Source organism: Euprymna scolopes, chromosome 25 (genome assembly GCF_053919585.1).
Source record: "Euprymna scolopes isolate OS-2025 chromosome 25, ASM5391958v1, whole genome shotgun sequence".
NCBI lineage: Eukaryota > Metazoa > Mollusca > Cephalopoda > Sepiida > Sepiolidae > Euprymna > Euprymna scolopes.
This window is the reverse complement of record NC_136506.1, coordinates 31,041,667-31,059,693: the sequence shown is the minus strand read 5'-3', so window position 1 is coordinate 31,059,693 and position 18,027 is coordinate 31,041,667.

The window sequence follows — 18,027 nt, the reverse complement described above, 5'->3', positions numbered from 1 at the left end:
ATGTTTTGCGTTTTGTCTGTTTTCATTTGATACGACAAAGGCGCGTTAGAATATTAATGTTTACCTTTGTTTTAGAGATACAATTTAACCGTTACAACTTAAAACCAGTCTAGAAATTACTTTCTTCTCGACAATTTTCAGGCTTCAAAACCCCTTTCAGATTTCAAAGGATCCCGATATTGAATGTTGGATATGTTCCCATTTACTTGCCTCCCCACGAGGGCAGAGTTAGAAACAAGGTCGGTTTTTAATGTGGGGAAAATCCAGCCCCCCTCCAAAAAAGGTCACTCTGGATAGGAGCAAAAATTTTTTTAAATTATCTCAGCCATGAAGGATTTCTCCTCCAAGAACAGAAAAGTTTAAGTGTAGCATCAGAAGAGATACTACACTGTGATCTTCGCCTGAATTTTGGATATGTTGACTAGTTGTAAATAATGTTAATTTTTATTTTTTGTGAAAGAATTCAATATCGTGACAGACGAATGCTGTAATGTCTAAAGATCGCGTTGAAAAAAAAAAAAAAAAAAAAAAGATTTCGAGTTTTATGCAAAAAATGAAAACAGTGAAACGAAATACGAAACCAGCACGTGTTCCTTTAATTTTAATCCTTCATAGAAAGCAATAAGCAATGGCTCTTTGAATGTGTCAAACAAGTCTTGTAGATGGTGTCTATGACAATGATTTCATATGGACTGAAGAAATAATGATATTTCAACTTAGCATGAAACTGGTTGACAATCTCAAAATGATTCAAAGGATTGCCAAGCGTTGGTTAATAACCAATTCTTCGAGATGTGAAATCTGGAATTTACTATGCAGATTGTACCACTATTTGCAGTCATCTAAATGGTTGGAGATGAAGTTGTTCAAAAGACAGATTTTGTCGTTCAATACCAAAAAAAAAACTTGATTTTTTTTTAAGAGAAACAAAACTTTCCTTATAAACCTTTATAATTTATATGTAAGGATTTTTTGATGATTGTGTTAGTTTTATATTTCGTTTCAATTTTACTTGGTTTTCGTTTTTACATGAAACTCGAAATCGGATGGCTATATTGCTTTTTCAATGCAATTTTTAGACTGCATGAATGAAGAATACATGGTTATGGGAGGTTATGGTGGGTTGATACACAGTATCAGACAGAAGGTCAATGGTGGATTTACTTTACAGGTGTGATAAAATGCAGCCTGTGTAAAGGCAGATTGAGATTCAAAAACTCAGGATTCAGACAGAATATAAATGTCGACAAAAACTGACATATGACAAAACTTATCCCCTGAAGCTAATTAAACTGTCAGCAACCAGCTAACTCTTTATTTGATATTACGCTGAGAGAATCATAAAAAAAAAAAAAAAAAAAAAAAAAAAAAAAAAATCACCAACTTATTCAATACTAGGTTGGGAGAATCTTTAATAATATTTACCTCCCCCCTCCTCCCCAAAAAGAAACTCACCACTCTGTTTGATATTACATTAACGGAATCCTTTTCAACCAATAAAAAGTACTTTTTATTTTGGAACATATCTGACAACAAATAAACGAAACTGCTATATCTTGCTTAAAGCCATGTCAAATATGCTTTTTCTTGCTGACAAACTGTCTATATAACAATGGTAAACACGTCAGCCATTTGAATCTATTATTAATAAAAAAAAAAAAAAATGTCCATACGATATTCCAAAGTTATCTTGAAGTTTTTGATAAGTATAACCCAACTTTTAATTTGAATTTAAATTTGAAGGCAAAAGTCAAGTATTATGGTCCATTTGTGCTCTTGAACCAAAGGAAAACATTAATTTTTACACGCAACCCTGTCATATCAAAGAATCTATGATTGTTAAGATAAGAATAGGCAAACTATTTTATAAAATCCGTTTTCTTTGTTTTTTTAAGAAAAGGTGAACAGTTTTGATTCCATATATCTCTCTATATAAGTGACGCGGCTAAATGTCCAGATTTTGAAAGGCTATCATTGTTTTTTTTTTTTTTTTTGTTTTTTTAACAAATGATTATAAATTTCATCTGCATATGTGTAAAACATGCAACATTTAAGGTTTGGTAATCGAAGAATAAGTCTGGTGTTTACTGTTCAATATACAATGCAGTACGCCACATGGTTCGAAACAATGAAATGCTCAAGAGTAGCACAGCGAAAATTTAAATTTGTATCTGCCAAGAAGGTGGATGGGCTTAGAAGAGTTATTAAGAAATGGCATAGTCGACTAATGGAAACTGATAGTGTTTTTTGGAATTGGAAATTGAGAAAAGGAGATATTTTCACAAATCATGAGAGATGACTAAAACCGGATGATGAATGAAGAAAAAAAAATCTAGAAAACCATTTATTACATAAATATAAATTCTAGGCTTATGTTTCGCTATTTTTGAGATGAGGATTTATAATTTGAATTATTTTGATCATCCGAACTACTGTTCTCATCTAGGATGTTATTCTCACACCATTTTGGCCAATGTGATGTTTTCAAACTCGACAATCTTTTATATCAAACTTTAAATACCTAGTTTTGAACTGAACTCTTTATATTATCTATGGGGTAGATTGTTCTTGTTCTGTCACCCAATAATTAATTTAAAAAATTTATTCTTAGTATTAAAGATAGAGGAGGTTAAATTATCACCCCCCCCTCCAAAGACTGTTACTTCTAACTGATTGTTTTTCAATGCATTTATCCGTTGCGCCACAGGTCATGGCAAACAGAACGAGAACATATATAAAGGGTTCAGTCAAAAATTTTTAACAATTCTCAAGATTCCCGTGATTGAAAAAATGTAACTAGAAACGGTTGTTCTTTACATCGGCTGATACATTATAATTGAAGTTCGAATAATTTAATGTTTAAATAGATATGTATAAATGCTAGAATGAATATTATTATAATTATATATTATTATATGTATTATCATTTTGAGAGGGGGTTCAAAAATAAATCCGGACATTTAGCTGCATGTCACCCCATGCGTAATATATATATATATATATATATATATATATATATATATATATATATATATATATATTGCAATCTATCTGTTGAAATGGTTAACAAAAGAAAAATGATTTTGTTATTTTCTATGAAAAATAGAATTCAAAGAGAAGGAGAAATAAAAAATAGTTGTGAATATTTATGAGATAGGAACAGGGCACAACCCTTTGGTTTTCTTTATACAAAGTATTTTTATGTGTATCGGACTATTGTTTTATTTATTTATTTATTTTTTTTTTTTCAAAGAAAAAAAAAATTCTTTTTTCTTTTTTTTTTTTTTTAAAACATAGGACAAGCAATGCAACCCCCAAATTAAAACTGCTTAAAATTGGAGCTAGTTTAAAACATAAGTGAAATACATTTTTCTATTTTATAAAGTAACAAAAATGATAAATAAAAAAAAAAAAAATAAATAAGGATCAAGTGCAAGCAGTAACCCCAAACAGGGAGCTGACAGATTTTGGCAAACCTTTATGCGATCCCTTCTGTGAGTACCTGATTTTTTTTAGGGGGGAAGAGAAGGGTGGGGGAGGATATTGGGGATGGAACCAATTCCAAGAAACGAGAATCAAGCAAGTCGAAATATCCTAACATTTACCACAAACAGGGAGGTAGCATTCTTGGATGCATAGCACCGTTTTTACGAGTGATGTTGGCAAACCTTCACATAATTCTTCCTGTGAATACCTGGTTTTTTATTGGATGGGTAACTGGGTGGGTAGGAAATAACCAATGCCAACAAGACAGAACCAAAGGAAGTCGAAATATTATAACATGCAGAGTAGTATGAATCATGTTTTTTTTTGTTTTTTTATTTTTACCGTAAAAGAAACAAAATGGAAATAGTTAATTTGAGAGAGACTAAATAAAAATAATCATGGTAAATATAATTGTGGCATTAAAAAAAAAATTATATGTATAATAAATTGTTTGATCATATCATTAGTTTCTAATGGCAACGGATGCTGGGACAAACTACACTTGTAGCAAAAGAAAATGTGTTAAGAATATAAGTTATCCGAAGAACTGTTAGGGTTTCATTTGGTGAAGTCTTTGATTAACAGTTATGTATTTATTATTATTAGTTTATATCCACTTCTTGTGTGGTGTTTGTGCAATAACTGACTATTTTAATTTCCATCTTTAGCTTCGACTGCTTTTTATAAGGTCCTTCATTCCAAAGTTGGTGCAATGGAGTCATTTTGGAACTTGTAAGTGACGAATAGCCATTTAAAGACTAAAATAAAATTGCCCAATAGCTTGTTGTTCTTGTGAAGAAAAAATATTTATAAAATTTTGTGGAAAAAAAATGGTGCTATTTAGTACTTACATGAGCAAGTAAATATGAAAACTGTATTTACCTATTGTTATTATTAACAACAACAAAAACATTAGAAATTATGTTCTTCCGTAAATATAATTAACTTTGAACTAATGCAGTTATACCTATCGCTTTTTGGCAGCTTATAAAATAAATAAAAATAAAAGGTCACTGAGTTCAGAAATATTTATGCAACATTTTTTTATGTTATTTCTTTAAATTTATAAAACATGTATCCCATTAAAAATCCTTTAGACTTATGAGAGATTCCAACTCGGGTATCGACATTGTAAAAATTACTGTCTTAATAATGTGTAGTCTACCTATTCCATTTTAGTCAACAACTCACGTTTCTATTTTCATTCAAACAAATAAACAGATTCCAAATACTGTAACTTTTTAATAGTATATAAATTATTCTTATCAGTAGTCTTGGAAGATGATGCTGGTCTAGTGCTTAATGACACAGACCCACATCCTGTGCGTTCCACAACTTTCACTTAGGATGTTGGCAATCATCTCATGGCCCCTCCCATAAGTATCCGATGTCTTTCTAGAAAGACTTCCGACTAGAAAAATATTGGAGAAACTAATGCCAACAACCGAATTTTCGAATTTGTACAACAGAATGATGCTGTTCTTTTATTAATAATGTTCATAGTTGAAAGCGCTTTGTAAACAATATTGCATTATCACATTTGTTGTGGGAACTGATTGTGGTCAGTTGGCTAACATGGACTGACGACCTGGTTATCCTAAATCCGAATCAATTTCGTTCCACAAAAATCACTTTCACTTAGGATGTCTGCAACCTTCATGTGCTCCCTTCCATATTCCTCAATGTCGTTCAAGAAAGAATTCTGACTAGAAAAATATTGGAGAAACTAATGCCAAAAATAGAATCTTTTGGATTCATACAATATGACAATGATGATGATCAGTAGTAATAGCAGCAATTAAATTTCCCCATGACCTATTCGGCATGCCACGAATGCTTCATACCAAATTTGGTCCAACTATATTCAATAGTTTTGAAGCTAATAATTGGTTATTGTTCTTAGTATTTGTTGTAACTACTGTCAATATTTTGTTTTTAATCTCTTATAACATACCAGATATACGAAGGGTTCTTCATGCCAAACTTGGTATAATTCTATTGAGTAGTTTTGGAGTTTGTAAGTGACAAATAGCCATTCAAAGACAAAAATAAAACTGCACAATAGCTTGTTTTGCATGTGCTTAATTTTCACCCTTTGAGAACTTTCTGGTTTTTCTGAAGGGTTCATGCAAGAAATATCCAATATTGACATATTAGTTATTTCCTGTGAACAAAACAGATCTGTAAACTATACCTAAGTTTTTATTTAGAAAAAAAAAAATGATTAGTAAGATGCATAAAACTCTGAACTTTGGAATATAGCAAAATTGTTATATATCTATATAAGTGAACGTGTCTGTGTGTGTGTGTGTGTGTACACATTTCCCTACGCAATAACTTTGTCAATTTTAAGTCTACAGACTCCAACTTTGATATACAGGGTACTGAGATTTGGGAAAATCTTTGTGATCGGTTTACGGCCAGAAATTTGGCTGTTAAGAGGTCAAAGTTCAACGATTTGACTTTTGAGAACTCTACCAAACTCCTCCGACAATTTTGGGTCTAAACACTTTAAATTTTAGATATAGGTTCCTTGGACATGGATCTAACTTAACTTGATTTGAGTCCAAAACAATAAATTTTAAGGGGTCATAATAGGGGTCAAAGTTAAAAGAAATTTGACTTCTGCAGTCTCTACCAAATTACTCAGACAATTTCTGGTCTAAACATTTGAAATTTTACATAAAGGGTATTCAGAGATAGGGTAAGCATTTTCATCGGTTTGGGTCGAAAATTTTTAGTTACTAATATATAAAATATATAAATGTAGGTATGTATGTATGTTTGCATGTCTTCCTAAAACTTTCGACTGAGGCGACGGATTTTATCAAGATCAGTATCGTTTTAAAGTTCGACATTTCATCCAACAAATATAGAAAAATTGGCTAAAAACATTAATATCTTCACCTTCAACTGGGCATATTTTACAGGGGGGGGGTCGCTTTTACCACCGATATTATTGAAAGTCATCCTCTCTTTTCGATTATTTATCCTTAATTTAAATATGAGTCACTTAAGGTTTGGCAGTGGTCGTAATCGCAAAGACGTCAGTTTTTTTTCCTCCCATTCTTTTCCTCCTTCGCGGTACGGGTTCGAGCCTGCCTTCCTACTACCACATTTTATTTTTTTTTTTGCTCAACATACACATCCAAACACCCGGGCAATGCTGGGCTGAAATACTAGTATATATATATATATATATATATATATATATATATATACACATCAATGTCTACAGATAAAAATGTTGAAGCAAAGATTAAAACTTGAAATTTAAAAAAAAAAAAAAAAAAAAATTCAGTCTCTGTATTTTTAGAATCCATAAAATCTTAATTAAAATATATATATATATATATATATATATATATATATATATATATATTGCATAAATGGATAATTAGGGAACATATATGTTGTAATATTTTTGATATAATACAAGGGTAGAGATTTATTTGCTGCCCACCTCAGCAAAATGTGGCACAAGGCCGGAAAGTGGGAAACCAGCAGGCTCCCCTTAAGGAGGGGCACTCCGGCAATTGTAAAAATTGCCTGAGTAACCCCGTCGACATTCCCCAGTCGGGGCGCCTCAGTGAACTTACTCCACCGGAAAGCCCAGTGGCAAGGCCTGGGAGGGTGGACCTCCTAGGTATTACCCAGGCGGTGTAGCTCAGTCCAATAGGTGCTGGGCTGGTTCCCGGCCCCTCACCTGTCGGGCTGAGTGTCAAGTAACGAATCCTTGACGAGTACTTCTACCCTGTCTCCCTGCAGCCGAAGCCGCTAGGAGACACATCCCATCACAACAGAGTTGTAATGGGGTATGATTAAAAAAAATTGTAAGGTACTACTTATAGACACTAGCGATAGGAACTGACCAATCAAATGGAGCCATGTTCTGCTAGCAATCAATCAGAAACCGGAACTGCTCCATAAAAACTTGGATATTTTTAGAATTCCTGCACATAATTTTTTGTGTCCATATGAGAAAGGTCTTTGGTTGCAAAATTTTTAAGTCCAACATTTATATAGATCATCTACCCACCAAAAACTCTTTTTCATCTTCAAGATTTATTCAGATTAGCTACCCATTGGAAACTCTTCTGAAATTAAACATGGCTTTCAATTTAAAAGATTATGAGCCCAGCACGCTTCCACCCATCTAATACATAAATGGACAATTCAGAAATATATAAATGAATAGAATAGAATAGCTTTTAAAGTCCTTGTCAGGAGAATTAAAAGAAATATTAGACAAAATGAAGCACTTATGAAAATGCAAGCCACTAATGCTCTCTGTCAAACAATAAGTAATTTGGCCTTTAATTCAAACACATTCGTCTTACTATTCACATTCAATAGTAGCTACCATAGTTTAAGTTGATTCAGAACATAAACGTATATCAAAATAGAAGTATTTAATTGATGAAAAAGTTCATTAGAAACAATTATGTAATTGCTAAAAATACGCTATTTCTGTTGTTTATTATCATTAAAACAATAATGACACAGTAAAAAAAAAAAATTGTTTAGAAGTAAAAAAATAAATAAAAATACTTTGGTTTTTAATTCTCGCTAGAAATTATATTTGAGTTAACAGCTTAAAGGCTTCAAAATCACCTTTTTCAATTTTGCATAGCCATGACAAAAATACTGTGACAACCATTTTTTTTTTTTTAAATCTATGAGAAAAAATGGCCAAAAAAACGACCTTTGATCAAACTTTTGAAAGTGATTTTGTTAAACTGGAAACAATTTTTAGGTACATTTTAATAAAATTTTATAAGCAGAAAATCGAGTATTTTTAAAAAAAATCATTTCTAAAAATAATCATTAAGAAAAAATTATTTTGAATGTGATGAACTTTTATTCCTTTTTAAATTTTTTTTATAACTTTTCTCGCACTACTGATTTGAACAAATTGTAAAATAATCATTTGATTACTCCAAATGTTTTAGTGTCGCAGAATTTACCCAAATCTTTCCAAAAAAAAAAAAAAAAAAAAAAAAAAAAAAAAGGGTTGATATTTCGTTACAATAGCTCTTAATATAATTCCCTGTTTCTGCTAAAAATCAGTTGACTTCTGAAAGATATTAAGATGAAGTAGATAACAATATCATTGGCATCGAACTTTGACTTAAAATGATCAAACCTTTTTTTTTTTTTAATTACGATTCTTTTAAACCTTCGGAACTTTTAATAGATTTTGTTTTAGTTTTCATCAAGCCGATAAAGAAACAGTGATTGTAATGAGTTAACATAGAATTAAGAAAGCAGATGAGACAGTTTAATATGACTAAAACGTTTTTACTATTTTACATGTGCAGTTATAAATAAATCGAGTACTTATGCAGAAAAAGGACTGTGCTATCATCAGAATTTTCTGGGCAGTTTACCTAAAATGCCAGAAGGTGCTGAAACAATGAACCAATGAAATCGCAGCAGCCAAAAAAACATACAAAAAAATCAGTAAAAAAATTATTTGTTGTTTTATATATAAAAGTGAGAATGTGCGTGAATGTGTGTGTGTGTGTGTGTGTGTGTGAGGACACTTCTCAACCTATATACTCAACGAATTTCTTATGTACAGACTTAAAATTTGATATATAGTGTATGTAGAAAATTTTTAATAGGTTTTCATCTGGAAAAATTGGCTGCTAAGAGGTCAAAATTGATCGCATTTTACCTGTTTGTCAACTGTTTCATGAACGCACATACATGAATAGTTCACATGACAGATTACTTATGTTAACAATAAGTAGGTTTGGAAACACTTTTTAAAGATGGTGTCAAGCTGGCCTAATGGTTATCCTAGTTCCTTTCCATTTATTTTTACCTCATTTTTTTAAAAATGGGATTTAACGTTATAACGTTAATACCAGGCAACGTCGGGTGCATCTGCTAAAACTAAATATTTATTTTGAATCGTACAAAAAAAAACATTAAAGCAATGATAAGAAAAAAGTCAAATAAAATTTTTGGTTTGCTCCCGGTTGTTTGTTATCCCCCAAATATTTATTCATGAAACTTACCTTACAACTTGAGTGTTTTTATTTCTTGATTTGAATTTGAATTTTAGAGTTTCATAAAAATTGTCCAATAATTAATTCTTCATAAAAAAGAATATTTTCATTTTTCATTTTTTTTGATTGAATTATCTTCATAATAACAGAAATAATTTTTATTTGAAAAAAAAAAAAAAAAAAAAAAAATGGTGCTTGTTAATATATAGTCGACACATCAATGTTTTAAATATGTCGTTTTAAGCAAAAAGAATATTTTGTACTTAATTGTCATGTCGGAAATAGTAATATATTCAAAAAATTACGAAAATTAATCGAGTAGAATAACTGCTATCGTGTTTTTAGTAAAAAAATAAAAAAGTCTATCGCTTTAGACAACAAATACTGCATCCATGATGCCAGTAATCTCAAATATTTGCTTTGGAGTTATGTCCCTTGTGTTTAAACTTCTACTATCTACTTTATAACGTCTAAAAAGTGCAATTTTACCCAATTTTCTGTAAAAACTACTTTTTACTATAAACAACTTTCTACTCGATCATTTTTTTTAATTTTTGGATATCTTACTGTTTTCGACATGACAATTAAGTACGTAATATTGCTTTGTTTAAAACGACATATTAAAAAAAAAGATCGATCTATCGATTGTATTTGAACAACACTGAAAAAAACTGACCAGCATTTGTTTGGAAAGAAAAAAACTGCAAAACTTTCATTTGACACCTTCCAGCATTTTATATAAACTGCCCAGAAAATTCCAACAATAGCACGGTCTTTACTCTGCATAAGGACTATAAATTGGGTAGGTTTTAATTGTGAATAACACCATGATTTAGAGAAAGTAAAAGATAGGTTTAATTATTAAAAATATTTATTTTAATATTAAGCACTATTTTTTTTTTTCTAGATAAGAATATTCCATATTTGTAATTTTATATTGATTCAAATTTTTATTTGACTCTTCCAATTCTTCCAAATTCCTTTCTGGTTTCGAAGGGTCAAGGGAAATACAGGAGGTTTTCTTTCTTTCTTTCTTTTTATAATAATCTATATATCTGTAAAAGTAAAAACGTCTGTCTGTGTATATTTCCCTACACAATAACTCTGTCGATTTTCGGTTTACAGACTCGAAATTTGACATACGAGTTATTGAGATTTGGGAAAATATTTTTAATCATGTTTCGACCAGAAATTTTGCTGTTAAGGGGTCAAAGCTCAACGATTTGACTTTTGAGAACTCTACCAAACTCCTCCGCCAATTTTGGGTTTAAATACTTAAAATTTTAGATGTAGGTTACTTGGACATGGGTCAAACATTTTAATTTAATTTAGGCTGAAAACTATAAATGTTAAGGGGTCAAAATCGGGGTCAAAGTTTTAAAAAATTTGATGTCTGCTGTCTCTACCTACTGTTCTCTATGGTAATTAAGGAAGCCTTATTATATAGAAATATACATATGCACATAAAATTATGAACAGTACATAGGGCCCAAGCAAAGCCGGGCGGAACTGCTAATAGTAGTAGTAGTAGTAGTAGTAGTAATAATAATAGTAGTAATAATAATAGTAGTAATAATAATAATAATAATACAAGAAAATGGATCTTAGAATGAGATGAAGCTGCACTTTGATACCTTTTTTTTCAAAATAAATAAATTTCGAAAAGTAGTCAATAATTGGATGAACAATTTATTCAACTCCTTTTTACAAATCTTGTTGATAAACTTCTGAATAAATGGAAACAAACTGTTTTTATTTTGAAAAAGAAACCTTCATTTTTCTTTTTTTTTTAAATATTTGTAGCTTTAATCGTTTATAATTAAAAAAAAAACAAAACAAACAAAAACAAAAATTTTCTGAATGCAAGATACTTACTTGGTCCTGCTAACATATAGTGTTATCTTGTTGGATTTCCAAAGTCAGACCAAAATAGCATTTAAGCTGTCAAATCCAAAATTTGCTTCTGACTAGTCAAATTTCATTTGCTATTGTTGTACCATGTTATTGGAAATATAATGTCCTTAACTAGAATTTATTTTTTTAAAATTACTTAGTCTGGCCCAGATGATTGCTAATTAGAAACATTATTGAATACTCAACAAGGAGGAAACTCATAGAACTTTGTAGAGTATAATAGGGGTTGTCTACCTCGAAAACTAATCAAATAAATAAAAAATCAAAGACTAAAATGACTTCACTGCAAACCGTGCAACGTTAGCTAGGTAAGGCTAGTAAAATATATTGTGTTTTTTCATAATAATAATAATCTGTAACTCATAGACTTCACTAATTCTACTGAATACTGTGTTTACCATGTTCTAAAACCTTATTCTTTTCTTATCTAGTTATATATTTATGTTTCAATATTTATTTCAATAGTGCCAAGTACTTGAATAGGTCTTACCAAGACCTTGATATTTCTTGATGTACTTGAATAGATCTCACTGAGACTATAAAAATATATTTATAGCAAACAAGTTACACAGCTGTGTTTCGTTCATCAGATTGATAACCTCTTAAGGTGCAAAATACAGTATGTATTATATATATATATGATAAACATTGCCTTGAAACAGCTGTAAACAACTTTAATACTTTTGTGTATTCTCTTTATTTGGAACATGATTTGAAAATGTTTTTATATATATGTATATTGAGGGGGAGGGGGATTTTCCAGTATTTATTTCAATAGTGTTTAATGCAGTAATAGAACTTTATAACAGTTTTTTTGTTTTTTTTTTTATCACAGGACGACTAGAGGTAATTTAAGAGTTCTTCACCTGAGTAACGCCAGATAAATACAATGAGTTAGTAATAATTTTTTTTATTTCAAATGCTCATAGGAAAAAAAAAAAATCACAATTTTTTTTTTAAAAGGATAATATCCATGTTTTTGACTGCAAAATGCACATTGATTTTAACTAAAAAAACAAAAAAAAAACAAAAAAAAAAAAACGATGCTGCTATCATTAGCAGACTGGGTACACTAGTAGTTTATCATCAACTCAAAGGATTATTTCCCATGGCTTTTATTACACTTGATCCTTCCCTCCAACCCCTACAAAAAAAAAAAAAAAAAAAGAAGCTAATATCTTTAAGATTGGTCAGAAATTATTTACCAGTGAAATGAGTTTCTCACTTATTTTCAGACAACTTATTCGCAACTAAAATCGTGATTTACTTTATTCACTTAAGTAAAAAGAAAACTATACATAATAACTATTCGGTGTTCACTGACTGTATTTAACGTGTTTTCTCCAGAATGATGCCCAGGGGCAGATAACTCTTTATCTACACATTCTTTCTTGAGTAGACATGATTTTATTTGAAGGTCATTTCAATTGCTGAGACGAGATTTTTAAAGCCTGGATATTCTTCCTGACACCAACCGGATGTGATGACAGATACCAGTGTTTTTAGTTTTTATTGAGACACCGTCTCTAAATGATAGTTTAACATACATACATACATACACACACATATATATATAATGAAATCAAAGCAGATACAGTGTTTACCTGATATAAGCAATGGTAAACTTCAATCTAATATAAATACTGTGTATATATATATATAGATATTTTAATCTGAACGAAATAAAAAAGCTCAATGCACACACAATATCTTATTATAAGAGAAAAGAAATCAAAACTGTAAGTTGAAATTTGAAATCAAATTTATTGTTCGACCAAATACTATAAAAATAATTTCCTAAAATAGGTGATGTATAGAATTGAGTTATTGTGATGCCTGTGTTTGTGTAGGTAATACTGTTATTAAAGAAATAGTTTGTTATTCTGCAAGGCTAGGAACATAGAAAATTTACAGATTTGCACTCAATTCAAACCTGTGTCTAAAAAGTATGAAACATTTTGCTATGTTTATTTTATTTTCATGCAAAATCAGTAATAAACTTATATTTTGTTTCTGAATTTTTGAGATGACGATTGATTATTTGGATTATTATTCTTATTTGAATAAATATTCGCACAATGTATTGGTTGATGTATATATATATATAAATGCATATATATATATAAATGCATATATATATATATAAATGCATATATATATATATATATAAATGCATATATATATATAAATGCATATATATATATATAAATGCATATATATATATATAAATGCATATATATATATATAAATGCACATATATATATATATATATATATATATAATACTTGTTTATTGTTATATAAACATGCTCACATCCTGCTACTACAAATAGCCACTTGTTTCAATCAAACAACTTTTAGTTGCTTGATTGAAACAAGTGGCTATTTGTAGCAGTAGGATGTGAGCATGTTTATATAACAATAAACAAGTATTATCAGCTCTTTTTATTGAGCACTATCTAACAACCTCGTTGAATTCATTAGTCCATTACTTTTGAATATAAAAAAAACCCGAGTATATATATATATATATATATATATATATATATATATATATATATATAAATGCATATATATATATATATATATATATAAATGCATATATATAAATGCATATATATATATATATATATATATAAATGCATATATATATATATATAAATGCATATATATATATATATATATATATATATATAAATGCATATATATATATAAATGCATATATATATATACATATATATATATATACATATATATATACATATACATATGTATATATATATGTACATATATATATATATGTACATATATACATGTACACACACATATATATATACATATTTATACATACATGTATATATATGTATATACATACATGTATATATATATATATATACATGTATATATATACATGTATGTATAAATATACATACATGTACATTATATATATACATACATGTATATATATATACATACATGTATATATATATACATACATGTATATATACATGTATATATACATACATGTATATATACATACATGTATATATACATACATGTATATATATACATGTATATGTATATACATGTATATGTATATACATACATGTATATGTATATACATACATGTATATGTATATACATACATGTATATGTATATACATACATGTATATGTATATACATACATGTATATGTATATACATACATGTATATGTATATACATACATGTATATGTATATACATACATGTATATGTATATACATACATGTATATATATATACATACATGTATATGTATATACATACATGTATATATATACATGTATATATATATAAACATACATGTATATGTATATACATACATATATATATATATATACATACATGTATATGTATATACATAGATGTATATATATGTATATACGTACATGTATATATATACATACATGTATATATATGCATACATATATATGTATATACGTACATGTATATATATATGCATACATATATATGTATATACGTACATGTATATATATATATACATACATGTATATATATACATACATGTATGTATATACGTACATGTATGTATATACGTACATGTATATACATACATACATGTATATACATACATACATGTATATATATACATACATGTATATATATACATACATGTATATATATACATACATGTATATATATACATACATGTATATATATACATACATGTGTATATATATACATACATGTGTATATATATGCATACATGTATATATATACATACATGTGTATATATATATATATACATGTATATATACATACATGTATATATACATACATGTATATATATACATACATGTATATATATACATACATATATGCATGTATATACATGTATATATATACATACATGTATATATATACATACATATATGCATGTATATACATATATATATATATATATATACACATATATATGCATATATATACACACATATATATGCATATATATACATATATATACATGCATATATATATACACATATATATACATGCATATACATGCGTATATATACACATATATATACATACATATATATATGCATATATATACATGCATATATATACACACATATATATACATGCATATAAATTTATATACATATACGTTTATATATACATATATATATATACATACACATGTATATATATATACATATATATACATGTGTGTGTATATATATATATACATATGCACATATATATACATACATATGCATACATATATATGTATATACATACATATATACACATATACATACACACATATACATACACACACACATACAAATATATATATATAAATATTGGGTGAATTTTCCAGTATTTATTTCAATAGTGATTAATACAGTAATAGAACTTTTTAACAACTTTTATCAAAGCATAATGTAAGAATTCTTCACCTGAGTAACGCCAGATAAATACAGGGAGTTAGTAATAATTTTTTCTTTCACAAAAACAAACATGACATAAAACATGATTTTAGTAGAAAATAAGTTGTCTGAGAGACAAATTTCGAAACCCATTTCATTGCAAATAATTATTAACCGATCATTAAGATCTTACTTTCCCTGTTTGCTATAAAAAATTTTTCAAGAAATAAAAAAAATTAAAACCCTGTATAATATTTATTGCTCATCCATAACTCAAGTCCAAAAGGACTGATTTTTTTTTTAATTTGTGATGGTAGAAGGGAGGAAGATATATATTGTATAACAATCTTTTTTTTTTTTATTATTTTTAGAAAAAAAATGAAAATAAATATTTGCTGTTTCTATAGAACTAGAGACATTACGGTAAAAAGAAATAAATCTTTCTTCTTTTTTTTTTTTTTTTAATTATTTTTGATTTTAAGTAAAAAAAGATATATATATATATATATATATATGCATAGATATATGCAAAAGAAAAATATAAAGAAAAAGAAATAAAAAGGAAAACAAATATTCTCTTATTTTTTCCCTGTAACGAATCGACTCAACCTGACAAGAAACCACACCATGACAAAATCTTTGTATAAAAAAGGTATTTTCTTTTTGAAGGGAAGATGAGAAAAAAAGAAAAAAAAAGCCTCTTTTTTTTCTTTTAAGATCCCAGAATTATATATATATATATATACACACACACACACTATATATATATATATATATATATATATATATATATATATATATATATATATATATATATATATATAATTTGGTAAATTCTAGTTGGATGTGGGATACTTTTCAGGGAAACTCCGGTTAAAGAACTCAATGTTATTACAGAGCAAAATTGTATGAAGAAAGTGAAACGATTATGCAAGTTGCATGCAATAATTTATTTAATCTGCCATTGGACAGAATCTTCAGATGACAATTGAACAATTTGACTATCTCTAAAAGTTTGCATTGTGGAGAGGGACTTCCATCCCCATCTCCGCCCGAGCCTAGGCAATGGGGGAAGAGAGGGACTTCACTTATTTGTTTTTTATGAAAAGAAATTTAATTTATATTCCCATTCTTTGTTTTGATATTTGATCTTGTTAGTCAGCCTACCAGTGATTGAGGATTTGACAGGTATCTGTAACTTTGCTAGAATCCATCCAGTTGAGGCAACTTTGTATCCACACACGCACACACACATTCAAACACACACACAAGTAGAGTCAAATAATTCAGTTATTGTCTCAAGATCCTGTGGAAAGGTAGAGGAAATAGATTATTACACATAACTGACATGGTGCTTTGGGTTCTCCATACGACTTATATATTGCTTTCATATATATATATATATATATATATATATATATATATATATATATATATATATATATATATATATATATTACTTTTATGTGCAAATACATCATAAGAGTTAAACAAATGTTTTAATTTTAAATAAAGCAAAAAATAATATATAATCATGAATAGATATTTTGATAACTTTTCCAAGAAATCCCTAAGAAAATTTTTGAAAAATAAAAATATTCGAGTGGCATCGAAGAGTTCCATTACCGCTATTCAATTAATTAAATTAAATGCAAACGCATATTGCTTTGTTTTTTATTTCCACAAGGTCGTTTTGTGATTTTGATACACCAAGATGAAAAGAAATAAAGAATGGATTTTGCGATTATGCTGATTTTTCCCCCCCTTAGAGTAGAACTCTTCACCATCATTTGAACATTTCTGTTTTGTTAATTTTTATTTCTCCAAATATATTAAAAAAATATCCAACAAAATTGGTTTTAAAATATCTAAAAAAAATTTTATATCAAAAAAAATTTTTTGTTTCCAAGTATTTAAAAAAATATTAAACAAAATTGGTTTAAAAATATCTAAAAAAAAATGTAAAAATTTAATATTAAAAAAAAGAAGTTCTTTTTTAAATATTTAAAAATACATCATTCGAGTTTCTTTAATAGGTTGTGAAATTCAAATAGCTATTCAATAATATATTTTATTTCAATTTATTTTGGATGAAAAGAAATTTTTGTTTTAACTTGTATGGTGTATCTACAAATAAAGGTAATTTGAAAATCGTATAACACTAAAAAAACAGATATA